A 10533-nucleotide genomic window follows, 5' to 3' on the forward strand; every position below is an offset into this window, starting at 1 on the left:
CAAGATGGGCCTTGTAAACTTAGGTCCTTGGCTTCTACGGCACATATTGAAAGAATAATGCCTAACCACAAATGACTTGTGTGACATCAATAATCCAACATGACCTCCACCAAGTGAATGGACTCGCAAGTCAACTTGCTAAGGAATAACTCCACACAAGTCGACGAGACTACGCCATTCTCCTATCATAAGGTGCACTCGAGTTCGGGTATAGAACACATCTCACAGAGATCACCAAGCAAGCAGGCAATTGATATATCAAGCAATTCAAACATTACAATCAATACAGTAATCCCAAATAGCACCAAAAATATGTCATAAAAAAATATAACACAACAATTGTGAAAAGTAGGCAAAACCCACTGGTGAAGACCTATGGATTCCCGAGTAGAGTCACCACTTTTCTGTAGCGGTGTATTCGTCACCATTGGAAATATTAACTAGATCCAAGGTAAATCATACAAAGTCGAGTCGCCACTGCACTTCTATTTATCCAAAGGAATGACTAGAAAGCGAACAAAAGCCTATAAAGTTTTACAAACAAAACTAGTAAAAGAAGTTCAGAGATCTGGGTAAGGGGGTTGGTTATGTCATGGGAAGGTGTTAGGCACCCACAACATCCTATAGGTACTCCTAGGGAGCCCTTTTCACAAATGTTGTATTATTATTTGTTTATGAAATATTTTTGTGCAAACATTGATTGAAGAGATGAGAAAAGAATGTACAAGTTAGTTATTTTTGTGTTTGGATGGATGAACTCATTGCCTACGTACCTTTTCATGAAAGATAAGGATCAAAACGCCGTAGTTCGGCTAAAAGATTTCCAAAAAAATGAGTGGATTGATTTTAAACAAAAGTCTTAAGGTCTTTCATTATCAAAGGGAGAAAACTCAACCTAAACCAACAATCCACCATGTGAGAATAGCTTCGACATGCTAGTGAGGGGTTAACCCTATAATAAGCATGGAAGACTTAAGATTCGATCACTAAGGATGCGGTGAGATTTACATCAACCACTAAGATAATTCAGATCTATGGCTAATGCATGAAAATTTTGATTAAGAAGTGGACAAGGGCCACAAAAGCAATTGAGTGGGTTGAATTAACCAATTAGAGTATTCACAAAATGAGGTCAAAGTATGAACTATAGTTCAATTCACAATGAGTATTATGAAAGTGAAGTTTGAAAATCAGAGGCATAAGGCCTAGGTTTCTAGTTTTGAAAACAAGTGAAAATGTTTGCACAAAAGTTTTCTGGTTTGGGTTAGGGATGAAAACATGGTTCAAGGTTAAGCACAAAAGGGTTAAGGGACAAAGCCACAAATAGGAGTTGCTTTCTCAAGATCATAGTAATGATCCAAGGAAGTTCCTTTGGAATTAGGCAATACAAAGCATAAGCAAGTAAGCAAGCTCAAAGGAGCAACAAAACTGGAAATGGAGGGCCAATCAATGGTCTTACATCCAACTCCGAAAACAAACGGGAAACAGATAGCCAATCAATGGTCTTACATCTAACTCCACAGAACCAAACGGATAGGAAACAGACAGCCAATCAATGGTCTTATATCCGACTCCACAAAACAAAACAAATAGGAAACAGATAGCCAATCAATGGTCTTACATCTAACTCCACAAAAGAAAGCAGGAAAAGAAATGGAGTGCCAATAAATGGTCTTATATCCAGCTCCCCAAAAGGAACAGGAAACAGATAGCCAATCAATGGTCTTACATCTGACTCCTCAAACAAAGCAAATAACAAATGCAAAAGCAATATGCAAAATAATATGCAAAAGCAAACACAAGCAATCACATCAATCAATTAGCACACTCTATACACAATCAAGAGGCTCAGACAAAGTTGGGCTTTAGCCAAGGGGTCATATCAACCTCGACAAATAAGCCGGGCTTTAGTCAAGGAGTCATATCAACCTTGACAAACAAGCCAAATGTATGGGTACTGAGGCTCTTAACCACTGACATTGACCGTCAGGGTGAGGAGATGAAAGGTAATGAGGGTTAGACCTCATAGCTCTTAACCCTGGCCGGGGTGAGCTTGAATCAGAGAAGGTGTGGGAGTCCAAAAAGGGGGACTCTACTCCACATGACTGACTCTATATACAAGATTTTGGGTTAGGTTCAAGAGCTTCAGCACATAGTGCGAGCATAATGAACGACTCAAACGATTAGCAGGGGATTGATTGCAAATCCCTTCTATATGCCAATTGCCTCTTCACTTAGGAGGACTTGAAGTACATGGCACAAATATAAACAATCACAGTCATTGCCTCTTAAGGAGGACTTCAGCCAAATGCCTGCCAAACAGAAACGACAGGGCTTCCAGACTACATGGAGTTAGAGAAATTACCTAAGTGGCATGCCAACCACAAGCAAAGCAAAGCTTAAATAATGAGCAAAAGCGACTAATGTACCTCTTGAAGAGCAGAACGATGAAACAGTGGATTTGAGGCCTCAAAAGTATCCAGATCTTCTCCTTTACTCTTGTTATGAAGCTTGATGTAGAAATTGAGGCTTGACACGACTTGGATCTTGATTAATTTGCCACTTCCATCTTCTTGTTCTTGAGCTTGATGTGCTTGTTTCTTCACCAAAACCTTCAATCCAATACATGATTTGCACTCAGTGATGATCCATGAACACGATTATGCATTCAAATTCATGAGCTATGTGAAGAAAATTGAAATTTGAGGTGAGAGCAAAAATGGAGGGAAATCTCAAATCTAGATCTAGAATGTGTTGTTCTGAAAATTCTGTTATGCTTAAGCTTATATACCATGTACTAATCACCCTCAAATGATAATTAGGCAATGGTTAATGAAAAATTAGAAAGATATAAGGTGTAGTGCACAAATGGTAAAATGCACCCTATGCATGGTGAATGAACGTGAGCAATACCATGTGATATGTAATTTCACTTAAAATCAATTCATGAACACAATGGTAATGGTATTAATCCTGTATGATGCACCAAATTTGAATTTGGCATTTTCCTTCCAAAATGAACATGCATGGGCAAATAATCATATGAATAAATTTCATGCAATGCAATGCTGGATTTGGAAAATATATGTCATTAGAAGCAATATGCAAAAAGAGTGACTCATTTTGGAGCTTTGGATCAAAAGTTATGGCTTGTTGAAGTTCCATGTACACATCGCAATCATTGGATCATATCTTCTCAACCATTCATCAGATGATCATGATCTTGGACCTTTTGGAAATGGGAGAGAAAGATCTTCAACTTTCATGTTGGACAAAAATTCATTTGAAGCTCCTTTGGTGTTGGAAAGTTGAGTTGAATGTGATCCAAAAGCTTTCCATTTTTGGAAACTTGAAATTACAGGTCACTTTCCATTTTGGGAAAATTTTGATTTGGCTTCAAAATCTTCAACATAAGTGTTTGACATGATGAATAAGCTTGTTTGAACATGAATGGGATGAAGAGATTCAATTCTCACACTCAAAGCCTTCAGTTGACTTTCAGTTGACTTGCATTGGTCCTTAGATGACCTGAAAATGTTCTGATGAACTTGGGCCTCAACCACTTGGGGAATTTGTTCCAAAATGAACCTCTAGCTCACATAAGATCTTATGATGATCAAATAGTCCTCATCTCAAGGAGAAACCTCATCTCTTGTACCATGGATTCACCTGATGTGCCTGACCTATTGACTGCTTATGCTGCAAGTAACAAAGGTTAATGACATATTTTTGATGCTTTTGGTTGGTAAACAAATGAGAAAAGCAAATATATATAATACAAGCAATGCTTGGTGATCAAAGAAACACTCACAAAATATCCCACCCACAGGGAAAGGAGGCAAGATGCTCAAAGATCCTTGAGACTATGTAATGCTATGATATGATGCCATGAGGGATCTTAGGGACAAAATTGGGGTCTTACAGATGCCCCTATTTAAGATCATTCTAGCCGGAGAAGTGAAGGTTAAAATATTTGTCTCGACGAGGTAGAATGAGCTTAAATAACAACAATGAGACAAATTTTTTGTCCCTAAGAGACCTCATGATGCAAATGTACGAATGCAAAACAAACAAAACTCTGTGGGGATACGGGTCCACAAAGAAGAAAAGAAATCAGGAGAAAAAACAATCCATTGGAGTAATACACTCACTAGGAATACAGAGACTCTAACGGGACTCTTATGGGGATAACAATGAAAAAAAGGAATGCGTGAGCAGGACACGACTTGAAACTGGAGACTTTACTGGGGAGTAAAGGACTCACAGCTGGGGAAAGATTTCCAAAGGAAAAACAAATCCAATGGAAAGAGTCAAGCTGACTCAAAAATGCGTGTATTGGGGAAAACGCCAACACAGCAAAACTATCCGCGAAGGATACTTCGGATGAAAATCCAGACTCAGACTGGGGAAAGAGCTGACAAGACAACTCTGCCGGGACAATGCATGTACTGGAGAGTTATGCCAATATAGCAAAAAGCGAATCACAACAACTATTCCGTTGGGGAAATCTAACAAAGACTCTCCAGGGGAGGCAAAAAGGATGAGATGTTACCGGTTAGTGAGTAACAAGCTCGGGAAGAATGAATATCTAAGACCTGTGTACGGGTGAGAGATATCAATCGACCAAATCATCTGAGGAAGACCTAAAAAGGTATATTTCGACTCAGGAAAACCTGACTCCACAGGGGACCAAGGTCATAATAGGGAGCCGAAAGGAAGGAACACCAGAGATACCGGGTTGTAGGCATATAACAGGTGACCGACCAAGGCGTGAATTGGTGTGTGTTCCAAAACACTTATCATCCTGAAGAAAGCTGGAAAAGCAGACTTGTTTATAGGATGGACATTCGATTCTGTAAAGAATACGAATCTTACTCAGTTGGGGAAACAAACAAAGGATTCAACCAAAGAGTGCATGAGATATATTATCTATAGCCGTCAAAACGTAGATAATATACTCGCATGGAAGATTATCCATAACCGGGTTGTAGGTTGTTAAAGGATAAATCAACCGAAATCGTGAATTGGTTTGTGTTCCAAAACACTCATCATCCTGGAAGAGAGCGAAAGCAAACTTGTTAAATGATGGATATTCGATTCCAAAACAGGAAATACGAATCTTACTCAACTGAAGAAAGACAAAACTTCGACTGAAGAGTGCATGAGATATATTATCTATAGCCGTCAGAACATAAATAATATACTCGCATGGAAGATTATCCATAACCGGGTTGTAGGTTAAAAAAGGATAAATCAACCGAAAAAGGAGAAACAATCGTTACCAACAACAACAGGGTAAACGAAAGATGACTCATTGGGGATAAATTGCAAGCAAGGAGATCATCAGAACAAAGGGATGAATATTCGATTCCGCAAAGGGACAACGAATCTTACTCGACTGGGGAAACGCAAAAGGCTTTGACCGAAGAGTGCATGAGATATATTATCTATTGCCGTCAAAACATAGATAATATACTCGCCTGGAAGATTATCCATAATCGGGTTGTAGGTTGTTAAAGGATAAATCAACCGAAAAGAAAGGCATCAGGATACCGAGCTAGGTATGATAATGATGACCAATCAAAAGGGACAACAAACATTACCGGCAAACGGTGAATGAAAGAGGACCCGCTGAGGATAAAATTGCTTACTCGGAGCAATTATCCACAAGGAAGGGGAAAACCCGCTGGGGATAAGATTGCTTGATCAAAGCAAATATCCACAAGGGGAAAAGAATATCAATACCGACAACTGGGTAATGATAACCGCAAAGAGGGGATTACATCTACCGGTTAGTAGGCAGAAAACCACGGAAAAGTAACCGTCATCGGTTGGGATGAGCAAATAAGGTTAACTCTACAAGGAGAGAAAATAGGGTTTACAACTACCGAGATGATGGGTAGAAGACCAAAGATTCCACTGAGGAACAAAGCGAGAAAATAGGATTTACAACCACCGGTTAGTAGGTAGAAGACCACAAAATCCGCCATCAACCAGAATGAACCACAAAGGTTACCTCTGCTAGGGGATAAAAATAGGATTTATAACTACCGGTTAGTAGGCAGTAAACCACACACATAGGACTTACGATTGCCGGTTCGTAGGCAGAAGGCCACAAGTTCCACTGAGGATAAGATGAATGAGTGTCGGTTAGTAAGCAACTATTTATTTATGCCAGAGGGAAGCACAAGAGACAGCCACAAAGAAGCCAATTTAGGAACGATCCAAAAAGGCAAACTGAATCAAGACTCATCCTAATGAGGAAAGAACTCAAAAGGGAAAACCCATCCCATTATGTGTGTTGGGAGGGAACGGAAACAACCGTCATCCATGAGGATATAACTCAGTGGGGAAATGCAAAAGGAAAGGACAAACACTTTCTGCTTAAGGGGCTGACTCTATGTTGAGAGATTAGACACCCGACATCTGCTTGTGGAGATCTATTGGGGAGATCTATATCACCACTTAGCAGGAGACAACAATCAAAAGATATATGGCAAAAAATGCAACATGAATATCTGAATGTTGAAAGTATGCATGAATATGCTTGATTTATGTTTGATGAATGCTGACAAAACAGACATATCTAACACAAACAGGTCCAGGAATCAAACGCTCGGTACTACATCTCGAAAGAAAAAGCCAGGATCACCGGAGAACAAACAATCTACCGGGATCGAGGACAACAAGGATCATCTGCGAGGATGGATCATCAGTCTCAACTGGGAAAGAGGAGCTCGCTGCACAGGCGAAAACTGCCACGAAAGCAACTCCAAACAAATCCATTGGGGAAGACCCATCTGAGGAGAAAAGATCACGCAAGTAGATCCTACCACACAAGCAACTCTACTGGGGATCAGAAGTATCAGGAAATCACCAAATCTCTGCAGGGGAGGAAAGCCTCAAGAGGTTTCCGGAGAGGTCGTCAGTCACAACTAGAGAAAAGAGTTTAATGCACAGTCAGAAACGCCACAACAGCAACTCACGCTAGGGGGCAGAGATGCCATGAAGCAACCAGATCTCTGATGGGGATAGATAGCATAGATGAAGTTCATCATGCCAACAACTCCGCTAGGGATCTATCTGAAGAAATAACGGGATACTGGGATGTCAACCCACCAAATACCGAATCTTCCAAAGAAAAGCAACCATGCTGGGGAGAGAAAAAAATGCTGGAGAGGAAATTTGAAGTCTTCAACAAACACTCTGCTTGGGACTAACCCACAAAAATTGTTCAACCAACACTCTACTGGGGATGAAAACCATAATAGGGCTAATAGAGGCTTGGAGGAAGAATGTTGTACTGCCGGGGAAATGCAGCTGAACAACTTCAACCAACACTGCACTGAGCAACCTCGCTGAGGAGAAACCATAAAAGGTTCTACAGGAAAAAGATACAGTTATCTCGAGATATGAACTAATGTCTTACCCTGTTGGGAATCATACCACCCTTGGGAGAGCACTGAGAATCTCCTGAGTATCTTTGATCATCATGAATGTTCACTTTGTTTAAAAATTGTTTGTGAAAGATTTGTTTATTTTGAAAACAATGACATTTTATCAATTAAAACATGCAAAACATTTGTTGAGTAGAAACAAATAAGAGTGCAAATAATTGGATAAAAGCTCAAATTTATTTGATGGAATGGTAGTCTGCAAATGGCAAGACTCCATAGATCTGTACAAGTTTGATATCGGTGATATATATTGGAAAGGGCTACATTGAACATAATGACCATTTCTCCACCAATTCCGAATTTGATGTATTCGAAGCTTCGATGGACGACGAATTGAGAATCTCTGGCGGATGACAGATGTAGAACACAGTCTTGTCAAGATGCAGTTACTTGCCAAATCCCTAATTTTTGCCTAGATTTCCCCAGGGTGAGGTACTCAATCTAGCGGGATGCAAATTCATTTTTCCATGTCTCTAATTTTTGCCTGGATCGCCCTTTCGTATTTTCAATCCAGCGAGACGCTCATTTTTGCCTAAGCCGCCCTTTCGGGTTTTCAACTTAGCGAGCTGTTCTGTTTTTGTTTTTAGGCAAAGTATTTCTTGACTGCATCTGAATTCATAGGACGAGTGAAATCCTCCCCATCCATAGTTGTAAGCATCAAAGCACCGCCTGAAAAGGCTCGCCTCACAACATATGGACCCTCGTAGTTTGGAGTCCACTTGCTCTTGGAATCGGGCGCGAAAGACAAGACTTTCTTGAGCACAAGGTCTCCTTCTCGGAACACACGAGGCTTGACCTTCTTATCGAATGCTTTCTTCATTCTCTGCTGATATAACTGACCATGGCACATGGCAGTCAATCTCTTCTCTTCAATCAGATTCAACTGGTCGTAACGACTCTGGATCCATTCACCATCATTCAACTTGGCTTCCATCACCACTCGCATTGATGGGATCTCCACCTCTACTGGGAGCACAACCTCCATGCCGTAAACAAGAGAGAAAGGGGTTGCCCCTGTTGAAGTGCGGACAGATGTACGATATCCATGCAAAGCGAATGGCAGCATCTCGTGCCAATCTTTGTACGTGACAACCATCTTCTGGATAATCTTTTTGATATTCTTGTTAGCAGCTTCAACAGCCCCATTCATCTTGGGTCTGTAAGGAGAGGAACTATGGTGTGCAATCTTGAACTCACTGCACAACTCTTCCATCATTTTGTTGTTCAAGTTAGATCCATTATCAGTAATGATCTTATCAGGAACACCATAACGGCATATCAGCTGATTCTTGACAAACTTCACGACCACCTGCCTGGTCACATTAGCATACGACGCCGCTTCAACCCATTTGGTGAAGTAGTCAATTGCTACGAGAATAAACCTGTGTCCGTTGGACGCCTTCGGTTCAATCATGCCAATCATGTCAACTCCCCACATAGAGAAAGGCCATGATGATGAAATCACATTCAAAAGTGTCGGAGGAATATGAATCTTATCCGCATAAATCTGACACTTGTGGCATTTTTTCACATATTTGCAGCAATCAGACTCCATTGTCAGCCAATAGTAGCCTGCTCTCAGCATCTTTCTAGCCATGGCATGTCCATTGGAATGAGTACCAAATGAACCCTCATGGACCTCAGTCATCAACAGGTCTGTGTCGTGTCTATCCATGCATCTGAGCAGAACCATGTCAAAATTTCTCTTGTAAAGCACTTCACCGCTGAGGTAGAAACTGCCTGACAACCTTCTCAAAGTTTTCCTATCTTTCACAGATGCCCCAGGCGGGTAGACCTGGTTCTGGAGGAAACATTTGATGTCTCAATACCAAGGCTTGTCGTCTTCTGCATCTTCAACTGCAAACACGTGAGCTGGTCTTTCCAAGCGCATCACGGTGATATTGGGAACTTCATTCCAATATTTGACCACAATCATTGAAGCAGGCGTAGCAAGAGCGTCTGCCATCCGATTATCCTCTCGAGGAATATGATGAAAGTCAACTTCTGTAAAGAACGTTGCAATCCTCCTCGCATAATCTCTGTACGGAATGAGACTTGGCTGATTCGTTTCCCATTCACCCTTGATCTGATTGACAACGAAGGCCGAATCACCATACACATCGAGATGCTTGATCCTCAGGTCGATGCATTCTTCTAATTCCATAATGCAGGCTTCGTGCTCAGCCATATTATTCGTGCATTTGAAAGTGAGCCTTGCTGTAAAAGGAATATGTGTGCCCTGAGGAGTAATGATTACTGCCCCAATTCCATTTCCGTACTGATTTACAATGCCATCGAATACCATACCCCATCGGGAACCAGGCTCTGGCCCTTCATCGAGTGTAGGCTCATCACAGTCTTTCATCTTCAAATACAGAATTTACTCGTCTGGGAAGTCGTACTGAACTGACTGATGATCTTCAATCGGCTGGTGTGCCAAGTGGTCAGCCAAGATACTACCTTTGATAGCTTTTTGAGCTCGATACTCGATATCATATTCAGATAACAACATCTGCCAACGGGCAATCCTCCCGGTTAAAGCAGGCTTCTCAAAGATATACTTGATTGGATCCATTCTGGATATCAACCAAGTTGTATGATTTATCATGTACTGGCGTAAACGCTTAGCGGACCAAGCCAAAGCACAACATGTCTTCTCAAGCATTGAGTATCGAGACTCACAATCAGTGAACTTTTTACTCAGGTAGTAGATAACAGATTCTTTCTTTCCTGATTCGTCTTGTTGACCAAGGACACAACCCATGGAGTCTTCAAGAACAGTCAGATACATGATCAACGGTCTTCCCTCTACAGGCGGAGACAAGATCGGAGGTTCAGACAGATACTCTTTGATACTGTCGAAAGCTTTCTGGCAATCCTCGGTCCAATCATGAGACTGATCTTTCTGGAGAAGCTTGAATATCGGCGCACATGTGGCAGTCATGTGGGATATAAATCTAGAAATGTAGTTCAAGCGGCCAAGAAAACCTCGGACTTGCTTCTCAGTTTTGGGCGCAGGCATCTCTGGTATTGCTTTGACCTTTGCAGGATCAACCTCAATACCTCTCTCGCTGAC

This window comes from Lathyrus oleraceus, chromosome 3, assembly GCF_024323335.1.
Source record: "Lathyrus oleraceus cultivar Zhongwan6 chromosome 3, CAAS_Psat_ZW6_1.0, whole genome shotgun sequence".
Taxonomy (NCBI): Eukaryota; Viridiplantae; Streptophyta; class Magnoliopsida; order Fabales; family Fabaceae; genus Lathyrus; species Lathyrus oleraceus.